Raw genomic sequence first — 22448 nt, 5'->3', positions numbered from 1 at the left:
ACCAGCAGCCCCCATGACAGCGCTGAGCTGCAACATCACGCCGTGTCGGTTGGGTGGGAGGCAGAAAGAAATTGAATTTCTCAGGAGATATATTGAATATTTGATGAGCGTGCGGTAGGTGGGTTTAGAAAACAGTGTCGCCTCACCCTCCCTTCCTTCCAGCTTGAACAGGATCCTTTTTACAGCCTCCCTCCCTCCCTCATCCCCATCTCCTCCCCCCTGTCCGTCCCCCGTCTCCTCCCCCTGTCCGTCCCCGTCTCCTCCCTCCCTCCTCATCCCCCGTCTCCTCCCTCCCTCATCCCCGTCTCTCTCCCCCTGTCCGTCCCCATCTCCTCCCCCTGTCCGTCCCCATCTCCTCCCCCTGTCCCTCCCCCGTCTCCCCCCCTGTCCGTCCCCGTCTCCTCCCCCTGTCCGTCCCCGTCTCCTGCCCCCTGTCCGTCCCCGTCTCCTGCCCCCTGTCCGTCCCCGTCTCCTCCCCCTGTCCATCCCCGTCTCCTCCCCTGTCCGTCCCCTGTCTCCTCCCTGTTTTATGGTGTTTACAGAGCTCCCCCTGTCCGTCCCTGTCTCCTCCCCACTGTTCGTCCCCCCGTCTCCTCCCCCTGTTCGTCCCCCGTCTCCTCCCCCTGTCCGTCCCCGTCTCCTCCCCCTGTCCGTCCCCCCTGCTCCCCCTGTCCGTCCCACGTCTCCTCCCCCTGTCCGTCCCCGTCTCCTCCAGAGCTCCCTCCCCTGTCCGTCCTCTCCTCTGACCAGAGCCCATCCGTCCTCTCCTCTGACCAGGGCCCATCCGTCCTCTCCCCGAGGCGGGAGGAGCTCTGAGAGACGAGGAGGGAGGAGCTCTGAGAGACGAGGCGGGAGGAGCTCTGAGAGACGAGGCGGGAGGAGCTCTGAGAGACGAGGCGGGAGGAGCTCTGAGAGACGAGGCGGGAGGAGCTCTGAGAGACGAGGAGGGAGGAGCTCTGAGAGACGAGGAGGGAGGAGCTCTGAGAGACGAGGAGGGAGGAGCTCTGAGAGACGAGGAGGGAGGAGCTTGGCAGCTCTCAGTGGGAGAGATAATTAGGGTCCTGAACAGGGTCCCGTCTCTGTGGATGTGTATCTAGACTATGGGTTGTTTTTTTAAATTAAATTCCACCTTTATTTACCCAGGTAGGCCAGTTGAGAACGAGTTCTCATTTACAACTGCAACCTGGCCACGATAAAGCAAAGCAGTGTGACACAAACAACAACAGAGTTAGACATAAACAAACATACAGTCAATAACACAATAGAAAAAGGCTATTTACAAGTATGTACAAATGAGGTAAGGTTAGGGAGGTAAGGCAATACATAGGCCATAGTGGCAAAATAATTACAATTTAGCAATTAACCCCTGGAGTGATAGATGTGTGCAAGTAGAGATACTGAGGTGCACAGGAGCAAACATTAATAAATATCAAAATGGGGAGGAGGTCGTTTCTTCCCCTCTGTACCTGTGATAGTGAGTCAGTGTGTACTCTAAGGGTTCTGCTCAATGGGGAGGAGGTAGTTTCTTCCCCTCTGTACCTGTGATAGTGAGTCAGTGTGTACTCTAAGGGTTCTGCTCAATGGGGAGGAGGTAGTTTCTTCCCCTCTGTACCTGTGATAGTGAGTCAGTGTGTACTCTAAGGGTTCTGCTCAATGGGGAGGAGGTAGTTTCTTCCCCTCTGTACCTGTGATAGTGAGTCAGTGTGTACTCTAAGGGTTCTGCTCAATGGGGAGGAGGTAGTTTCTTCCCCTCTGTACCTGTGATAGTGAGTCAGTGTGTACTCTAAGGGTTCTGCTCAATGGGGAGGAGGTAGTTTCTTCCTCTCTGTACCTGTGATAGTGTGTCAGTGTGTACTCTAAGGGTTCTGCTCAATGGGGAGGAGGTAGTTTCTTCCCCTCTGTACCTGTGATAGTGAGTCAGTGTGTACTCTAAGGGTTCTGCTCAATGGGGAGGAGGTAGTTTCTTCCCCTCTGTACCTGACGGTGTGATAGTGAGTCAGTGTGTACTCTAAGGGTTCTGCTCAATGGGGAGGAGGTAGTTTCTTCCTCTCTGTACCTGTGATAGTGAGTCAGTGTGTACTCTAAGGGTTCTGCTCAATGGGGAGGAGGTAGTTTCTTCCCCTCTGTACCTGTGATAGTGAGTCAGTGTGTACTCTAAGGGTTCTGCTCAATGGGGAGGAGGTAGTTTCTTCCCCTCTGTACCTGTGATAGTGAGTCAGTGTGTACTCTAAGGGTTCTGCTCAATGGGGAGGAGGTAGTTTCTTCCCCTCTGTACCTGTGATAGTGAGTCAGTGTGTACTCTAAGGGTTCTGCTCAATGGGGAGGAGGTAGTTTCTTCCTCTCTGTACCTGTGATAGTGAGTCAGTGTGTACTCTAAGGGTTCTGCTCAATGGGGAGGAGGTAGTTTCTTCCCCTCTGTACCTGTGATAGTGAGTCAGTGTGTACTCTAAGGGTTCTGCTCAATGGGGAGGAGGTCGTTTCTTCCTCTCTGTACCTGTGATAGTGAGTCAGTGTGTACTCTTCCCCTCTGTACCTGTGATAGTGAGTCAGTGTGTACTCTAAGGGTTCTGCTCAATGGGGAGGAGGTAGTTTCTTCCCCTCTGTACCTGTGATAGTGAGTCAGTGTGTACTCTAAGGGTTCTGCTCAATGGACGACCTCAGATTAGGCTACAACACATTCAGTTAGTTAAACATTACGCTCCAGACACAAACATCGTAGGGTAAACATTGTCAAGTGCAGACAGGCAGTGTTGCCAGGCGCGCGTGTCTCTGCATTGATACCTGGAGAGACGAGGTTCCTCCCTCTCTGTGTCTGACGGCTGGCAGACCTGCCCCAGAGACTCAGGGGATGTGTGTGACTGTATCCCTGGGAGACCTGCCCCAGAGACTCAGGGGATGTGTGTGACTGTATCCCTGGGAGACCTGCCCCAGAGACTCAGGGGATGTGTGTGACTGTATCCCTGGGAGACCTGCCCCAGAGACTCAGGGGATGTGTGTGACTGTATCCCTGGGAGACCATGGGGGGGATATCAGTCGCTGTCTTTGATGTGGTACCTTAAATCTGTGGTTTTGTAGAACAACGCTGAACCAACTCCTCACCCAGCAGCACCACAGGTTAATTAGACACTGTAGGGGGATCTAGTTTCAGACCAGTATGTAGAGGATCTAGTTTCAGACCAGTATGTAGAGGATCTAGTTTCAGACCAGTATGTAGAGGGATCTAGTTTCAGACCAGTATGTAGAGGATCTAGTTTCAGACCAGTATGTAGAGGATCTAGTTTCAGACCAGTATGTAGAGGATCTAGTTTCAGACCAGTATGTAGAGGATCTAGTTTCAGACCAGTATGTAGGAGGATCTAGTTTCAGACCAGTATGTAGAGGATCTAGTTTCAGACCAGTATGTAGGGGGATCTAGTTTCAGACCAGTATGTAGGGGATCTAGTTTCAGACCAGTATGTAGGGGATCTAGTTTCAGACCAGTATGTAGGGGATCTAGTTTCAGACCAGTATGTAGGGGATCTAGTTTCAGACCAGTATGTAGGGGATCTAGTTTCAGACCAGTATGTAGGGGATCTAGTTTCAGACCAGTATGTAGAGGATCTAGTTTCAGACCAGTATGTAGGGGATCTAGTTTCAGACCAGTATGTAGGGGGATCTAGTTTCAGACCAGTATGTAGGGGGATCTGGTTTCAGACCAGTATGTAGGGGATCTAGTTTCAGACCAGTATGTAGGGGATCTAGTTTCAGACCAGTATGTAGGGATCTAGTTTCAGACCAGTATGTAGGGGATCTGGTTTCAGACCAGTATGTAGGGGATCTAGTTTCAGATCAGTATGTAGAGGATCTAGTTTCAGACCAGTATGTAGGGGATCTAGTTTCAGACCAGTATGTAGAGGATCTAGTTTCAGACCAGTATGTAGGGGATCTAGTTTCAGACCAGTATGTAGGGGATCTAGTTTCAGACCAGTATGTAGAGGATCTAGTTTCAGACCAGTATGTAGGGGATCTAGTTTCAGACCAGTATGTAGAGGATCTAGTTTCAGACCAGGATGTAGGGGATCTAGTTTCAGACCAGTATGTAGGGGATCTAGTTTCAGACCAGTATGTAGGGGGATCTAGTTTCAGACCAGTATGTAGGGGATCTAGTTTCAGACCAGTATGTAGAGGATCTAGTTTCAGACCAGTATGTAGAGGATCTAGTTTCAGACCAGTATGTAGGGGATCTAGTTTCAGACCAGTATGTAGGGTATCTAGTTTCAGACCAGGATGTAGAGGATCTAGTTTCAGACCAGTATGTAGGGGATCTAGTTTCAGACCAGTATGTAGGGATCTAGTTTCAGACCAGTATGTAGAGGATCTAGTTTCAGACCAGTATGTAGGGGATCTAGTTTCAGACCAGTATGTAGGGGATCTAGTTTCAGACCAGTATGTAGAGGATCTAGTTTCAGACCAGTATGTAGGGGATCTAGTTTCAGACCAGGATGTAGAGGATCTAGTTTCAGACCAGTATGTAGGGGATCTAGTTTCAGACCAGGATGTAGAGGATCTAGTTTCAGACCAGTATGTAGAGGATCTAGTTTCAGACCAGGATGTAGAGGATCTAGTTTCAGACCAGTATGTAGAGGATCTAGTTTCAGACCAGTATGTAGAGGATCTAGTTTCAGACCAGGATGTAGAGGGATCTAGTTTCAGACCAGTATGTAGGGGATCTAGTTTCAGACCAGTATGTAGAGGATCTAGTTTCAGACCAGTATGTAGAGGATCTAGTTTCAGACCAGGATGTAGAGGGATCTAGTTTCAGACCAGTATGTAGGGGATCTAGTTTCAGGCATTTGTTTCACACCTGCTACGTTAGTTTAGTGTGTGTGTGTCTCAGTCCCAGTCCCAGCAACACTTAGGAACACATTCCCCATAGAGGAACATTATCATTATCAGAGGTAAAACATTTATTTAACTGCTAATCAGGGGACTCTACATTTTATTAATTAATTAATTACATTATTCTCTTGGGCAATCTTATCTTCATTTAGAAATAAAATACTGAAACCCGTAGGCCTATAGATTAGAAAATGAAAGCAAAATAGATCGTCCAGGGCCATCACACACGGGTGTTTATGAAAATCATTAATCCCACTATGTTTTTTTTTTTGGGCGGTTACCAGATTTGGGTCAAATGTCTGGGATTTACCTCAATAATCTTTGATTTATACTTGTACTGATCAACCGCTGAACGAAATGCTCTTAGTATGGCTCTGCTTTGTCCAAGTGTCCCATGTGCCACCCTCTTCCCTATGTAGTGGACTAAATGCACCCTATTCCCTATGTAGTGGACTAAATGCACCCTATTCCCTATGTAGTGGACTAAATGCACCCTATTCCCTATGTAGTGGACTAAATGCACCCTATTCCCTATGTAGTGGACTAAATGCACCCTATTCCCTATGTAGTGGACTAAATGCACCCTATTCCCTATGTAGTGGACTAAATGCACCCTATTCCCTATGTAGTGGACTAAATGCACCATATTCCCTATGTAGTGGACTCCTGTTGACCAGCGCCCTATGTAGTAGACTACTGTTGACCAGGGCTCTATGTAGGGGACTACTGTTGACCAGGGCCCCGTCTAGTAGACTACTGTTGACCAGGGCCCTGTCTAGTAGACTACTGTTGACCAGGGCCCTGTCTAGTAGACTACTGTTGACCAGGACACTATCTAGTAGACTACTGTTGACCAGGGCACTATCTAGTAGACTACTGTTGACCAGGGCCCTGTCTAGTAGACTACTGTTGACCAGGGCCCCGTCTAGTAGACTACTGTTGACCAGGGCCCCGTCTAGTAGACTACTGTTGACCAGGGCCCTGTCTAGTAGACTACTGTTGACCAGGACACTATCTAGTAGACTACTGTTGACCAGGGCCCTGTCTAGTAGACTACTGTTGACCAGGGCCCTGTCTAGTAGACTACTGTTGACCAGGGCCCTGTCTAGTAGACTACTGTTGACCAGGGCACTATCTAGTAGACTACTGTTGACCAGGGCACTATCTAGTAGACTACTGTTGACCAGGGCCCTGTCTAGTAGACTACTGTTGACCAGGGCCCTGTCTAGTAGACTACTGTTGACCAGGGCCCTGTCTAGTAGACTACTGTTGACCAGGGCCCTGTCTAGTAGACTACTGTTGACCAGGGCACTATCTAGTAGACTACTGTTGACCAGGGCCCTGTCTAGTAGACTACTGTTGACCAGGGCCCTGTCTAGTAGACTACTGTTGACCAGGGCCCTGTCTAGTAGACTACTGTTGACCAGGGCCCTGTCTAGTAGACTACTGTTGACCAGGGCCCTGTCTAGTAGACTACTGTTGACCAGGGCCCTGTCTAGTAGACTACTGTTGACCAGGGCACTATCTAGTAGACACTGTTGACCAGGGCACTATCTAGTAGACTACTGTTGACCAGGGCCCTGTCTAGTAGACTACTGTTGACCAGGGCCCTGTCTAGTAGACTACTGTTGACCAGGGCCCTGTCTAGTAGACTACTGTTGACCAGGACACTATCTAGTAGACTACCCCCTGACCAGGGCCCTGTCTAGTAGACTACTGTTGACCAGGGCCCTGTCTAGTAGACTACTGTTGACCAGGGCCCTGTCTAGTAGACTACTGTTGACCAGGGCCCTGTCTAGTAGACTACTGTTGACCAGGGCACTATCTAGTAGACTACTGTTGACCAGGGCACTATCTAGTAGACTACTGTTGACCAGGGCACTATCTAGTAGACTACTGTTGACCAGGGCACTATCTAGTAGACTACTGTTGACCAGGGCCCCGTCTAGTAGACTACTGTTGACCAGGGCCCTGTCTAGTAGACTACTGTTGACCAGGGCACTATCTAGTAGACTACTGTTGACCAGGGCACTATCTAGTAGACTACTGTTGACCAGGGCACTATCTAGTAGACTACTGTTGACCAGGGCACTATCTAGTAGACTACTGTTGACCAGGGCCCTGTCTAGTAGACTACTGTTGACCAGGGCCCTGTCTAGTAGACTACTGTTGACCAGGGCCCCGTCTAGTAGACTACTGTTGACCAGGGCCCTGTCTAGTAGACTAATGTTGACCAGGGCCATGTCTAGTAGACTACTGTTGACCAGGGCCCTGTCTAGTAGACTAATGTTGACCAGGGCCATGTCTAGTAGACTACTGTTGACCAGGGCCCCGTCTAGTAGACTACTGTTGACCAGGGCCCTGTCTAGTAGACTACTGTTGACCAGGGCCCTGTCTAGTAGACTACTGTTGACCAGGGCACTATCTAGTAGACTACTGTTGACCAGGGCCCTGTCTAGTAGACTACTGTTGACCAGGGCACTATCTAGTAGACTACTGTTGACCAGGGCCCTGTCTAGTAGACTACTGTTGACCAGGGCCCTGTCGACTGGGATGTCCTGGTTTATCTATTATATAACAGATCCATATCGACATCCAAGTGATACACTTCAATAATAATATCCCCTGACTGTATCCTCCCTGTATCCTCCCTGCCTTCAGTAATAATATCCCCCTGACTGTATCCTCTCTGTATCCTCCCTGCCTTCAGTAATAATATCCCCCTGACTGTATCCTCCCTGTATCCTCCCTGCCTTCAGTAATAATATCCCCCTGACTGTATCCTCCCTGTATCCTCCCTGCCTTCAGTAATAATATCCCCCTGACTGTATCCTCCCTGTCTTCACTAATAATATCCCCTGACTGTATCCTCCCTGTATCCTCCCTGCCTTCAGTAATAATATCCCCCTGACTGTATCCTCCCTGTATCCTCCCTGCCTTCAGTAATAATATCCCCCTGACTGTATCCTCCCTGTATCCTCCCTGCCTTCAGTAATAATATCCCCTGACTGTATCCTCCCTGTATCCCCCTTCCTTCAGTAATAATATCCCCCTGACTGTATCCTCCCTGTATCCTCCCTGCCTTCAGTAATAATATCCCCTGACTGTATCCTCCCTGTCTTCAATAATAATATCCCCCTGACTGTATCCTCCCTGTATCCTCCCTGCCTTCACAGATGTTCTGGCCCAGAGTGGTGATCATTTCTGGGGCGAGGCATCTCCAGTGCCTGGCCTTGGCCCTGGCTGTCTTCATCCTCCACTAACAGTGTAACACAGGCAGCTCTAATACACTGTGATGTGTGGCTCCCAGCAAATTGATCTGCCACTCAGGCTGAGACTCAGCCGCCAAGGCGGTCGTAGAACAGTGGTGACCCTTTGACCCCTGTATCCAACCTGTTGTTGAGCTTTCGACTCTAGCTGTGAAATTTGACCTTTTCTCCGCTTGCCTGTGAGGTATGATTTGTGACACCAGAGCCAGACGCAACACACGAACACAGATCCTGCCGTCTCACCCGATCTCGTCTCCTTATTTCTCTCCTCTCTCTCACACTCTTTCTACTAGGGGTGTACTGGTACCTCGGTTCAGTTCACACTGTGAACCTGAATGAGTACATCAAACACGAGGCCTATAGGCTATGTCTATCCTGTGTTGTATGCTAGTTGAAAAAAAAACAACTACAGCAGTTTGTAATCCACATTCAAATCTTAACTGACGCATTTCAAACTGTTGTTGTTGTGAGACTGGAAACTAGTTCTGTAGGGTGGTCAATAAACCTGGAAACTAGTTCTGTAGGAGGGTCAATAAACCTGGTAACTAGTTATGTAGGGGGTCAATAAACCTGGAAACTAGTTCTGTAGGAGGGTCAATAAACCTGGAAACTAGTTCTGTAGGGGGTCAATAAACCTGGAAACTAGTTCTGTAGGAGGGTCAATAAACCTGGAAACTAGTTCTGTAGGAGGGTCAATAAACCTAGAAACTAGTTATGTATGGGGGTCAATAAACCTGGAAACTAGTTCTGTAGGAGGGTCAATAAACCTGGAAACTAGTTCTGTAGGGGGTCAATAAACCTAGAAACTAGTTATGTAGGGGGTCAATAAACCTGGAAACTAGTTCTGTAGGAGGGTCAATAAACCTAGAAACTAGTTATGTAGGGGGTCAATAAACCTGGAAACTAGTTCTGTAGGAGGGTCAATAAACCTGGAAACTAGTTCTGTAGGAGGGTCAATAAACCTGGAAACTAGTTCTGTAGGAGGGTCAATAAACCTAGAAACTAGTTATGTAGGGGGTCAATAAACCTGGAAACTAGTTCTGTAGGGGGTCAATAAACCTAGAAACTAGTTCTGTAGGAGGGTCAATAAACCTGGAAACTAGTTCTGTAGGGGGTCAATAAACCTGGAAACTAGTTCTGTAGGGGGTCAATAAACCTGGAAACTAGTTCTGTAGGGGGTCAATAAACCTAGAAACTAGTTCTGTAGGGGGTCAATAAACCTGGAAACTAGTTCTGTAGGAGGGTCAATAAACCTGGAAACTAGTTCTGTAGGAGGGTCAATAAACCTGGTAACTTGTTCTGTAGGAGGGTCAATAAACCTGGAAACTAGTTCTGTAGGGGGTCAATAAACCTAGAAACTAGTTATGTAGGAGGGTCAATAAACCTGGAAACTAGTTCTGTAGGAGGGTCAATAAACCTAGAAACTAGTTATGTAGGAGGGTCAATAAACCTGGAAACTAGTTCTGTAGGGAGGTCAATAAACCTGGAAACTAGTTCTGTAGGGGGTCAATAAACCTGGAAACTAGTTCTGTAGGAGGGTCAATAAACCTGGAAACTAGTTCTGTAGGAGGGTCAATAAACCTGGAAACTAGTTCTGTAGGAGGGTCAATAAACCTGGAAACTAGTTCTGTAGGAGGGTCAATAAACCTAGAAACTAGTTATGTAGGGGGTCAATAAACCTGGAAACTAGTTCTGTAGGAGGGTCAATAAACCTAGAAACTAGTTATGTAGGGGGTCAATAAACCTGGAAACTAGTTCTGTAGGGGGTCAATAAACCTAGAAACTAGTTCTGTAGGAGGGTCAATAAACCTGGAAACTAGTTCTGTAGGGGGGTCAATAAACCTGGAAACTAGTTCTGTAGGGGGTCAATAAACCTGGAAACTAGTTCTGTAGGGGGTCAATAAACCTAGAAACTAGTTCTGTAGGGGGTCAATAAACCTGGAAACTAGTTCTGTAGGAGGGTCAATAAACCTGGAAACTAGTTCTGTAGGAGGGTCAATAAACCTGGAAACTAGTTCTGTAGGAGGGTCAATAAACCTGGAAACTAGTTCTGTAGGAGGGTCAATAAACCTGGAAACTAGTTCTGTAGGAGGGTCAATAAACCTGGTAACTTGTTCTGTAGGAGGGTCAATAAACCTGGAAACTAGTTCTGTAGGGGGTCAATAAACCTAGAAACTAGTTATGTAGGAGGGTCAATAAACCTGGAAACTAGTTCTGTAGGAGGGTCAATAAACCTGTAAACTAGTTCTGTAGGAGGGTCAATAAACCTAGAAACTAGTTCTGTAGGAGGGTCAATAAACCTGGAAACTAGTTCTGTAGGAGGGTCAATAAACCTGGAAACTAGTTCTGTAGGAGGGTCAATAAACCTGGAAACTAGTTCTGTAGGAGGGTCAATAAACCTGGAAACTAGTTCTGTAGGAGGGTCAATAAACCTGGAAACTAGTTCTGTAGGAGGGTCAATAAACCTGGAAACTAGTTCTGTAGGGGGTCAATAAACCTGGAAACTAGTTCTGTAGGGGGGGGTCAATAAACCTGGAAACTAGTTCTGTAGGAGGGTCAATAAACCTGGAAACTAGTTCTGTAGGAGGGTCAATAAACCTGGAAACTAGTTCTGTAGGAGGGTCAATAAACCTGGAAACTAGTTCTGTAGGAGGGTCAATAAACCTGGAAACTAGTTCTGTAGGAGGGTCAATAAACCTGGAAACTAGTTCTGTAGGAGGGTCAATAAACCTGGAAACTAGTTCTGTAGGAGGGTCAATAAACCTGGAAACTAGTTCTGTAGGAGGGTCAATAAACCTGGAAACTAGTTCTGTAGGGGGGTCAATAAACCTGGAAACTAGTTCTGTAGGGGGGTCAATAAACCTGGAAACTAGTTCTGTAGGAGGGTCAATAAACCTAGAAACTAGTTCTGTAGGAGGGTCAATAAACCTGGAAACTAGTTCTGTAGGGGGTCAATAAACCTGGAAACTAGTTCTGACAGTAACAGCCAATAAACCTGGAAACTAGTTCTGTAGGAGGGTCAATAAACCTGGAAACTAGTTCTGTAGGAGGGTCAATAAACCTGGAAACTAGTTCTGTGAGGGTCAATAAACCTGGAAACTAGTTCTGTAGGAGGGTCAATAAACCTGGAAACTAGTTCTGTAGGGGGTCAATAAACCTGAAACTAGTTCTGTAGGAGGGTCAATAAACCTAGAAACTAGTTCTACAGACACTCTTTATGACAGTGACAGCCAATCACATTACTCCGGAGTAGGAAATGAGAAGTACCGCGCTACAGACACTCTTTATGACAGTAACAGCCAATCACATTACTCCGGAGTAGGAAATGAGAAGTACCGCGCTACAGACACTCTTTATGACAGTAACAGCCAATCACATTACTCCGGAGTAGGAAATGAGAAGTACCGCGCTACAGACACTCTTTATGACAGTAACAGCCAATCACATCACTTTATTTGAGTGTTGTTGACGATGACTCGTTTTTTAATATTTAAGGAAATATAACAGATTGTGTTTTCGTCCGGTATTATGTGAGTCATGACCATATATGGAATCAAGGAAAACAACAAGTAGGATTGTATTAAATTAACATAAATTAGCTGCTGTAACTGTTGCCATGTTCTTGCTGTTCCCGAAAAACCGATTCCCCCCAAAAAACTGTTGGTTTGGTGGACCCGGTTCCACCACTACTTTCTACTGAGCCTCGTAAACAGGTGCCCCGGTAAATGGCACCAAGGTCAAAATAAGAACCACACCCCTGTGTGGCTTCTCAGGTTCTGTTGTCCCCTCAGGCTGGGGTGAGGAGGCTACAGTATCTAGAACCAGTCAGACAACATCCCCCTCCCCCAGGACAGTGTCTCACCTCAGGCTGGGGTGAGGAGGCTACAGTATCTAGAACCAGTCAGACAACATCCCCCTCCCCCCAGGACAGTGTCTCACCTCAGGCTGGGGTGAGGAGGCTACAGTATCTAGAACCAGTCAGACAACATCCCCCTCCCCCGGACAGTGTCTCACCTCAGGCTGGGGTGAGGAGGCTACAGTATCTAGAACCAGTCAGACAACATCCCCCTCCCCCCAGGACAGTGTCTCACCTCAGGCTGGGGTGAGGAGGCTACAGTATCTAGAACCAGTCAGACAACATCCCCCTCCCCCCAGGACAGTGTCTCACCTCAGCCTGGGGTGAGGAGGCTGACAGTATCTAGAACCAGTGAGACAACATCCCCCTCCCCCCAGGACAGTGTCTCACCTGGGCCTGGGGTGAGAGGCTAAGTATCTAGAACCAGTGAGACAACATCCCCCTCCCCCAGGACAGTGACTCCCCTCAGGCTGGGGTGAGGAGGCTACAGTATCTAGAACCAGTCAGACAACATCCCCCTCCCCCAGGACAGTGTCTCACCTCAGCCTGGGGTGAGGAGGCTACAGTATCTAGAACCAGTGAGACAAATCCCCCTCCCCCAGGACAGTGACTCCCCTCAGGCTGGGGTGAGGAGGCTACAGTATCTAGAACCAGTGAGACAACATCCCCCTCCCCCAGGACAGTGTCTCACCTCAGGCTGGGGTGAGAGGCTACAGTATCTAGAACCAGTGAGACAACATCCCCCTCCCCCAGGACAGTGTCTCACCTCAGGCTGGGGTGAGGAGGCTACAGTATCCTGGAACCAGTCAGACAACATCCCCCTCCCCCCTGGACAGTGTCTCACCCTCAGGCTGGGGTGAGGAGGCACAGTATCTGGAACCAGTCAGACAACATCCCCCTCCCCCTCAGGACAGTGTCTCACCTCAGGCTGGGGTGAGCACCTCAGTATCTAGAACCAGTGAGACACCTCATCCCCTCCCCCAGACAGTGGCACCTCAGTCAGACTCACCTCAGGCTGGGGTGAGGAGGCTACAGTATCTAGAACCAGTGAGACAACATCCCCCTGGACAGTGTCTCACCTCAGGCTGTGGTGAGGAGGCTACAGTATCTAGAACCAGTGAGACAACACACCCTGGCCCAGGACAGTGTCTCACCTCAGGCTGTGGTGGCACCTCAGTATCTAGAACCAGTGAGACAACATCCCCCTCCCCCAGGACAGTGACTCACCTCAGGCTGGGGTGAGGAGGCTACAGTCATCTAGAACCAGTGAGACAACATCCCCCCAGGACAGTGACTCACCTCAGGCTGTGGTGAGGAGGCTCAGTCAGAACCTGAGACAACATCCCCCTCCCCCAGGACCCTGGCTCACCTCAGGCTGGGGTGGCAGGCTCAGTATCTAGAACCAGTGAGACAACATCCCCCTCCCCCTGGACAGTGACTCACCTCAGGCTGGGGTGAGGAGGCTCAGTATCTAGAACCAGTGAGACAACATCCCCCCTCCCCCTGGACAGTGTCTCACCTCAGGCTGTGGTGAGGAGGCTACAGTATCTAGAACCAGTGAGACAACATCCCCCTCCCCCCAGGACAGTGACTCACCTCAGGCTGGGGTGAGGAGGCACAGTCATCTAGAACCAGTGAGACAACATCCCCCTCCCCCAGGACAGTGACTCACCTCAGGCTGGGGTGAGGAGGCTCAGTCTAGAACCAGTGAGACAACATCCCCCTCCCCCAGGACAGTGTCTCACCTCAGGCTGTGGTGAGGAGGCTACAGTATCTAGAACCAGTGAGACAACATCCCCCTCCCCCCCCAGGACAGTGTCTCACCTCAGGCTGGGGTGAGGAGGCTACTGTATCTAGAACCAGTGAGACAACATCCCCCTCCCCCAGGACAGTGTCTCACCTCAGGCTGGTGTGAGTGTCTACTGTCCCCATCTAGAACCAGTGAGACAACATCCCCCTCCCCCCAGGACAGTGACTCACCTCAGGCTGGGGTGAGGAGGCTACAGTATCTAGAACCAGTGAGACAACTCCCCCTCCCCCCCAGGACAGTGACTCACCTCAGGCTGGGGTGAGGAGGCTACAGTCCCTAGAACCAGTGAGACCACATCCCCCTGTCCCCCCAGGACAGGTGTCTGTTGTTCCCAGATGGCACTGGGTCATTAGCTCAGTACCGTGGGGTCATTAGCTCAGTACCGCGGGGTCATTAGCTCAGTACCGTGGGGTCATTAGCTCAGTCCCGTGGGGTCATTAGCTCAGTACCACTGGGTCATTAGCTCAGTACCGTGGGGTCATTAGCTCAGTCCCCATTAGCTCAGTACTGCACATTAGCTCAGTACCTAACTGTGTGGTGTCAGTCACCACTATAATCAACTGATCAACTTGTTGTTCCTGGTGGGATTAAAAACTAAATCTCTTCCATTTCATTTTATTGGGACTTTGTAGATTTGTGTATAACTCTCCTATTGCGTCAGTTATTGACGATATCACTGTGTCACACTTCCTGTTAAACAATAAAATAATGTTAATTAAATTAATATGTATTTATACACTTTAACGTAATTACAAACCGTTGTTAAAAGCACATGAATCAGATTTACTCAGCCCTGTTGGTGTCCTAGAATATCATCTCATCAGAATGATAATCTGATCATGTCTCAGTCACCCTGGCACCTCAGTCACCCTGGCACCTCAGTCACCCTGGTACCTAAGTCACCCTGGTACCTCAGTCACCCTGGCACCTGTCACCCTGGTACCTCAGTCACCCTGGTACCTCAGTCACCCTGGTACCTCAGTCACCCTGGCACCTCAGTCACCCTGGCACCTCAGTCACCCTGGTACCTCAGTCACCCTGGTACCTCAGTCACCCTGGCACCTCAGTCACCCTGGCACCTCAGTCACCCTGGCACCTCAGTCACCCTGGCACCTCAGTCACCCTGGCACCTCAGTCACCCTGGCGCCTCAGTCACCCTGGCGCCTCAGTCACCCTGGCGCCTCAGTCACCCTGGCACCTCAGTCACCCTGGCAGCCCTCCCATCCCTCTTGCCATTGGTTATCTGGCTACTCATATCCCACATGCCATTGGCCAGCTGTTTAGCCATTCCCACTCAGCGAGAGTGATGTTGACTGTCCCACTATTCACCACATGTGACTGACACCCTTGTGTTGAGAAATCTACTGGTCAGTCATAATACCACTGTGTCCTGTCAGTGTGTTGTGATTGGGCAGCCAGTCTCCCAATCATCAGACTGACAGCCAGTTAAGTCATACCCTCCTGGTGTCTCTGTCCAATCATCAGACTGACAGCCAGTTAACAGTCATACCCTCCTCCTGTCTCTGTCCAATCATCAGACTGACAGCTCAGCCCTGTGTGGTGTCCACTGTCCCACTATAATACCACTGTGTCTCAGCCCTGTGTGGTGTCTACTGTCCCACTATAATACCACTGTGTCTCAGCCCTGTGTGGTGTCTACTGTCCCCACTATAATACCACTGTGTCTCAGCCCTGTGTGGTGTCTACTGTCCCCACTATAATACCACTGTGTCTCAGCCCTGTGTGGTGTCTACTGTCCCCACTATAATACCACTGTGTCTCAGCCCTGTGTGGTGTCTACTGTCCCCACTATAATACCACTGTGTCTCAGCCCTGTGTGGTGTCTACTGTCCCACTATAATACCACTGTGTCTCAGCCCTGTGTGGTGTCTACTGTCCCACTATAATACCACTGTGTCTCAGCCCTGTGTGGTGTCTACTGTCCCACTATAATACCACTGTGTCTCAGCCCTGTGTGGTGTCTACTGTCCCCACTATAATACCACTGTGTCTCAGCCCTGTGTGGTGTCCACTGTCCCCACTATAATACCACTGTGTCTCAGCCCTGTGTGGTGTCTACTGTCCCACTATAATACCACTGTGTCTCAGCCCTGTGTGGTGTCTACTGTCCCCACTATAATACCACTGTGTCTCAGCCCTGTGTGGTGTCTACTGTCCCCACTATAATACCACTGTGTCTCAGCCCTGTGTGGTGTCTACTGTCCCACTATAATACCACTGTGTCTCAGCCCTGTGTGGTGTCTACTGTCCCCACTATAATACCACTGTGTCTCAGCCCTGTGTGGTGTCTACTGTCCCCACTATAATACCACTGTGTCTCAGCCCTGTGTGGTGTCTACTGTCCCACTATAATACCACTGTGTCTCAGCCCTGTGTGGTGTCTACTGTCCCCACTATAATACCACTGTGTCTCAGCCCTGTGTGGTGTCCTCTGTCCCCACTATAATACCACTGTGTCTCAGCCCTGTGTGGTGTCTACTGTCCCCACTATAATACCACTGTGTCTCAGCCCTGTGTGGTGTCCACTGTCCCCACTATAATACCACTGTGTCTCAGCCCTGTTTGGTGTCAACTGTCCCACTATAATACCACTGTGTCTCACCCTGTGTGGTGTCTACTGTACAGCCAGTGCCTCTGCTGTTCTACAGTCAGTCCCTCTGGTGTTCTACTGTCCCACTGCTAATATACTGTGTCTCAGCCCTGTGTGTTCTGTGTACTGTCCCCTCTGTTATACTGTGTCTCAGCCCTGTGTGGTGTCTACTGTCCCCCTATAATACCACTGTGTCTCAGCAGTCCTGTGTGGTGTCTACTGTCCCTCAGCTGTAATACCACTGTCAGTCCAGCCCTGTGTGGTGTCTACTGTCCCCTGCTGTTCTACACTGTCAGTCCCTCTGCTGTTATGGTGTACAGTCAGTCCCCACTGCTAATACAGTCAGTCCCTCTGTGTGTCTACTGTCCCCACAGTCAGTCCACTGCTGTCTACTGTACAGTCAGTCTCTCTGCTGTTATACTGTACAGTCAGTCCCTCTGCTGTTCTACAGTCCCCTCTGCTGTTCTACTGTACAGTCAGTCCCTCTGTGTTCTACACTCAGTCCCTCTGCTGTTCTACTGTACAGTCAGTCCCTCTGCTATTCTACTGTACATTCAGTCCCTCTGCTGTTCTACTGTACAGTCAGTCCCTCTGCTGTTCTACTGTACAGTCAGTCTCTCTGCTGTTCTACAGTCAGTCCCTCTGCTGTTCTACTGTACAGTCAGTCCCTCTGCTGTTCTACAGTCAGTCCCTCTGCTGTTCTACTGTACAGTCAGTCCTCTGCTGTTCTACAGTCAGTCCTCTGCTGTTCTACTGTACAGTCAGTCCCTCTGCTGTTCTACTGTACAGTCAGTCCCTCTGCTGTTCTACAGTCAGTCCCTCTGCTGTTCTACTGTACAGTCAGTCCCTCTGCTGTTCTACTGTACAGTCAGTCTCTCTGATTTGCTACAGTCAGCCCTCTGCTATTCTACTGTACATTCAGTCCCTCTGCTGTTCTACAGCCAGTCAGTCCCTCTGCTGTTCTACATTCATTCAGTCCCTCTGCTGTTCTACAGTCAGTCAGTCCCTCTGCTGTTCTACAGTCAGTCAGTCCCTCTGCTGTTCTACAGTCAGTCAGTCCCTCTGCTGTTCTACAGTCAGTCCCTCTGCTGTTCTACAGTCAGTCAGTCCCTCTGCTGTTCTACAGTCAGTCAGTCCCTCTGCTGTTCTACAGTCAGTCAGTCCCTCTGCTGTTATACAGTCAGTCAGTCCCTCTGCTATTCTACAGTCAGTCCCTCTGCTAATCTCTGTACAGTCAGTCCCTCTGCTAAACTACTGTACAGTCAGTCCCTCTGCTAAATACTGTACAGTCAGTCCCTCTGCTGTAACGATGTAATGAGAAATAGAAGTTCTGAGAACATGAGAGTCATCATTGTGGAAAGCTTTGTGTTTTCTGGTCAATATACAGCCCAGATGTTGTTGTTGTTGTGGTAAAACAGGTTGTGTTTACGCTGCCAACTCAGGTCATGTTCATATTCCATCTGTAATGGCCCTGTTGACGTCCTCGGATCAAACATCACTTTAAGTGCCTTTAAATAATTCAGGTGCTGTAACGTGAAATGAAACAGGGACGTCGTTGACAAAAATAAACCGTCAGTCTGCATCACTGTCAGACACTGTGTTACTTAGACTGGCTGGTCTCTCCTCTCCGTCTACAGGACAGGCAGCTTCTTCCCTGTTAGACTGGCTGGTCTCTCCTCTCTGTCTACAGGACAGGCAGCTTCTTCCCCTGTTAGACTGGCTGGTCTCTCCTCTCTGTCTACAGGACAGGCAGCTTCTTCCCCTGTTAGACTGGCTGGTCTCTCCTCTCTGTCTGTAGGACAAGCAGCTTCTTCCCCTGTTAGACTGGCTGGTCTCTCCTCTCTGTCTGTAGGACAGGCAGCTTCTTCCCCTGTTAGACTGGCTGGTCTCTCCTCTCTGTCTGTAGGACAAGCAGCTTCTTCCCTGTTAGACTGGCTGGTCTCTCCTCTCTGTCTGTAGGACAAGCAGCTTCTTCCCCTGTTAGACTGGCTGGTCTCTCCTCTCTGTCTGTAGGACAAGCAGCTTCTTCCCCTGTTAGACTGGCTGGTCTCTCCTCTCTGTCTGTAGGACAGGCAGCTTCTTCCCCTGTTAGACTGGCTGGTCTCTCCTCTCCGTCTGTAGGACAGGCAGCTTCTTCCCCTGTTAGACTGGCTGGTCTCTCCTCTCTGTCTGTAGGACAGGCAGCTTCTTCCCCTGTTAGACTGGCTGGTCTCTCCTCTCTGTCTACAGGACAGGCAGCTTCTTCCCCTGTTAGAGTGGCTGGTCTCTCCTCTCTGTCTGTAGGACAGGCAGCTTCTTCCCCTGTTAGAGTGGCTGGTCTCTCCTCTCTGTCTGTAGGACAGGCAGCTTCTTCCCCTGTTAGACTGGCTGGTCTCTCCTCTCCGTCTGTAGGACAGGCAGCTTCTTCCCCTGTTAGACTGGCTGGTCTCTCCTCTCCGTCTGTAGGACAGGCAGCTTCTTCCCCTGTTAGACTGGCTGGTCTCTCCTCTCTGTCTGTAGGACAGGCAGCTTCTTCCCCTGTTAGACTGGCTGGTCTCTCCTCTCTGTCTACAGGACAGGCAGCTTCTTCCCCTGTTAGACTGGCTGGTCTCTCCTCTCTGTCTGCAGGACAGGCAGCTTCTTCCCCTGTTAGACTGGCTGGTCTCTCCTCTCTGTCTGCAGGACAGGCAGCTTCTTCCCCTGTTAGACTGGCTGGTCTCTCCTCTCTGTCTACAGGACAGGCAGCTTCTTCCCCTGTTAGACTGGCTGGTCTCTCCTCTCTGTCTACAGGACAGGCAGCTTCTTCCCCTGTTAGACTGGCTGGTCTCTCCTCTCTGTCTACAGGACAGGCAGCTTCTTCCCCTGTTAGACTGGCTGGTCTCTCCTCTCTGTCTGTAGGACAGGCAGCTTCTTCCCCTGTTAGACTGGCTGGTCTCTCCTCTCTGTCTACAGGACAGGCAGCTTCTTCCCCTGTTAGACTGGCTGGTCTCTCCTCTCTGTCTACAGGACAGGCAGCTTCTTCCCCTGTTAGACTGTTGTTTTCCACATCCACCCTCTGTGTTTGATTGACATTAAAGGAAGTGTGTGTCTTAGTGTTTTCAGAGTCCTCTCGACAGGGTCTCTTTGTACATGGAGCCAAAGCCCAGAGACGGCTCTCGCTCTGCTCTCCTTGTTCGTCAGGGGAAGGAACGATGAAGGATGCTGTTTTAACTTTCCAGTGAGGTAGCTGTGACATCACTGGTGGCATTTGCTGGCCGGTCAGATAGAAGGGCTCTTTGTTAAGAGGCTGAAACGACACCAGGGGCTTTGCTCTCTCTCTCTCTCCTCGCTCTCTCTCTCTCTCCAGGCCGACACTATCAGTCATTCAGTTCCCATTTATCACCATCTATAAGGATAATTCTCTCTCGCTCTACTCTCTCTACTCTCTCCTCTCTCTCTCTCTCTCTCTCTCTCTCTCTCTCTCTCTCTCTCTCTCTCTCTCTCTCTCTCTCTCTCTCTCTCTCTCTCTCTCTCTCTCTCTCCAGGCCGACACTATCAGTCATTCAGTTCCCATTTATCACCATCTATAAGGATAATTCTCTCTCTCGCTCTACTCTCTCTACTCTCTCCTCTCTCTCGCTCTCTCTCTCTCGCTCTCTCTCTCCTCCACCCCTCTCTTCTCTCCTCTCTCTCTCTGTCTCCTCTCTCCTCTCTCTCTGTCTCCTCTCTCAATTCAAGGGGCTTTATTGGCATGGGAAACATGTGTTGACATTGCCAAAGCAAGTGAGGTAGATAATATACAAAAGTGAAATAAACAATATACATTTTCTCTGTCTCCTCTCTCTCTGTCATCTCTCTGTCTCCTCTCTCCTCTCTCTGTCTCTCTCCTCTCGCCTCTCTGTCTCCTCTCTCTCTCTCTCTGTCTCTCTGTCTCTCTCTCTCTCTGTCTCTCTGTCTCTCTCTCTCTCTCTCTCTCTCTCTCCTCTCGCCTCTCTGTCTCCTCTCTCTCTCTCTCTGTCTCTCTGTCTCTCTCTCTCTCTCTCTCTCTCTCTCTCTCTCTCCTCTCTCCTCTCTGTCTCCTCTCTCTCTCTCTCTCTCTCTCTCTCTCTCTCTCTCTCTCTCTCTCTCTCTCTCTCTCTCTCTCTCTCTCTCTCTCTCTCTCTCTCCTCTCGCCTCTCTGTCTCCTCTCTCTCAATTCAATTCAATTCAATTCAATTCAAGGGCTTTATTGGCATGGGAAACATGTGTTAACATTGCCAAAGCAAGTGAGGTAGACAACATACAAAGTGAATATATAAAGTGAAAAACAACAAAAATTAACAGTAAACATTACACATACAACAGTTTCAAAACAGTAAAGACATTACAAATGTCATATATATATATATATATATATATATTTATATATATATATATATATATATATATATATATATATACATACATATATATACACAATGTACAAATAATTAAAGGACACAAGATAAAATAAATAAGCATAAATATGGGTTGTATTTACAATGGTGTTTGTTCTTCACTGGTTGCCCTTTTCTCGTGGCAACAGGTCACAAATCTTGCTGCTGTGATGGCACACTGTGGAATTTCACCCAGTAGGTATGGGAGTTTTTCAAAATTGGATTTGTTTTCGAATTCTTTGTGGATCTGTGTGATCTGGGGGAAATATGTCTCTCTAATATGGTCATACATTGAGCAGGAGGTTAGGAAGTGCAGCTCAGTTTCCACCTCATTTTGTGGGCAGTGAGCACATAGCCTGTCTTCTCTTGAGAGCCATGTCTGCCTACGGCAGCCTTTGTCAATAGCAAGGCTATGCTCACTGAGTCTGTACATAGTCAAAGCTTTCCTTAATTTTGGGTCAGTCACAGTGGTCAGGTATTCTGCCGCTGTGTACTCTCTGTGTCGGGCCAAATAGCATTCTAGTTTGCTCTGTTTTTTGTTAATTCTTTCCAATGTGTTAAGTAATTATCTTTTTGTTTTCTCATGATTTGGTTGGGTCTAATTGTGCTGTTGTCCTGGGGCTCTGTAGGGTGTGTTTGTGTTTGTGAACAGAGCCCCAGGACCAGTTTGCTTAGGGGACTCTTCTCCAGGTTCATCTCTCTGTTTGTGATGGCTTTGTTATGGAAGGTTTGGGAATCGCTTCCTTTTAGGTGGTTGTAGAATTTAACGGCTCTTTTCTGGATTTTGATAATTAGTGGGTATCGGCCTAATTCTGCTCTGCATGCATTATTTGGTGTTTTACGTTGTACACGGAGGATATTTTTGCAGAATTCTGCGTGCAGAGTCTCAATTTGGTGTTTGTCCCATTTTGTGAAGTCTTGGTTGGTGAGCGGACCCCAGACCTCACAACCATAAAGGGCAATGGGCTCTATGACTGATTCAAGTATTTTTAGCCAAATCCTAATTGGTATGTTGAAATGTATGTTTCTTTTGATGGCATAGAATGCCCTTCTTGCCTTGTCTCTCAGATCGTTCACAGCTTTGTGGAAGTTACCTGTGGCGCTGATGTTTAGGCCAAGGTATGTATAGTTTTTTGTGTGCTCTAGGGCAACAGTGTCTAGATGGAATTTGTATTTGTGGTCCTGGTGACTGGACCTTTTTTGGAACACCATTATTTTGGTCTTACTGAGATTTACTGTCAGGGCCCAGGTCTGACAGAATCTGTGCAGAAGATCTAGGTGCTGATGTAGGCCCTCCTTGGTTGGTGACAGAAGCACCAGATCATCAGCAAACAGCAGACATTTGACTTCAGATTCTAGCAGGGGGAGGCCGGGTGCTGCAGACTTTTCTAGTGCCCGCGCCAATTCGTTGATATATATGTTGAAGAGGGTGGGGCTTAAGCTGCATCCCTGTCTAACCCCACGACCCTATGTGAAGAATTGTGTGTGTTTTTTGCCAATTTTAACCGCACACTTGTTGTTTGTGTACATGGATTTTATAATGTCATATGTTTTACCCCAACACCACTTTCCATCAGTTTGTATAGCAGACCCTCATGCCAGATTGAGTCGAAGGCTTTTTTGAAATCAACAAAGCATGAGAGAAGACTTT

General features: G+C 48.8%; 1 protein-coding gene and 1 long non-coding RNA gene across 6 annotated transcripts in view; one reads left to right on the top strand and one right to left on the bottom strand.

Moving 5' to 3' along the window:
• Window positions 1-22448, top strand: part of LOC127918291 (threonylcarbamoyladenosine tRNA methylthiotransferase-like) — an 87927-nt gene that overhangs the window by 29249 nt on the left and 36230 nt on the right. The gene's annotated exons all lie outside the window — the stretch shown is intronic.
• On the bottom strand, window positions 8705-11022 carry LOC127918292 (uncharacterized). Of its 5 annotated transcripts, none has more exons than XR_008099685.1 (3): window positions 10680-11022; window positions 9499-9597; window positions 8705-8750 (listed from the first exon to the last, which is right to left on the bottom strand). It is a non-coding gene; the product is annotated as an uncharacterized LOC127918292 (long non-coding RNA). The 5 variants fall into 5 exon arrangements; XR_008099684.1 differs by lacking the exon at window positions 8705-8750 and adding an exon at window positions 8770-8815; XR_008099683.1 differs by lacking the exon at window positions 8705-8750 and adding an exon at window positions 8869-8914.

Source organism: Oncorhynchus keta, unplaced genomic scaffold (assembly GCF_023373465.1).
Source record: "Oncorhynchus keta strain PuntledgeMale-10-30-2019 unplaced genomic scaffold, Oket_V2 Un_contig_13950_pilon_pilon, whole genome shotgun sequence".
NCBI lineage: Eukaryota > Metazoa > Chordata > Actinopteri > Salmoniformes > Salmonidae > Oncorhynchus > Oncorhynchus keta.
Note: the sequence above shows the minus strand (reverse complement) of the source record. Positions and strands in the feature narration are given on the sequence as shown.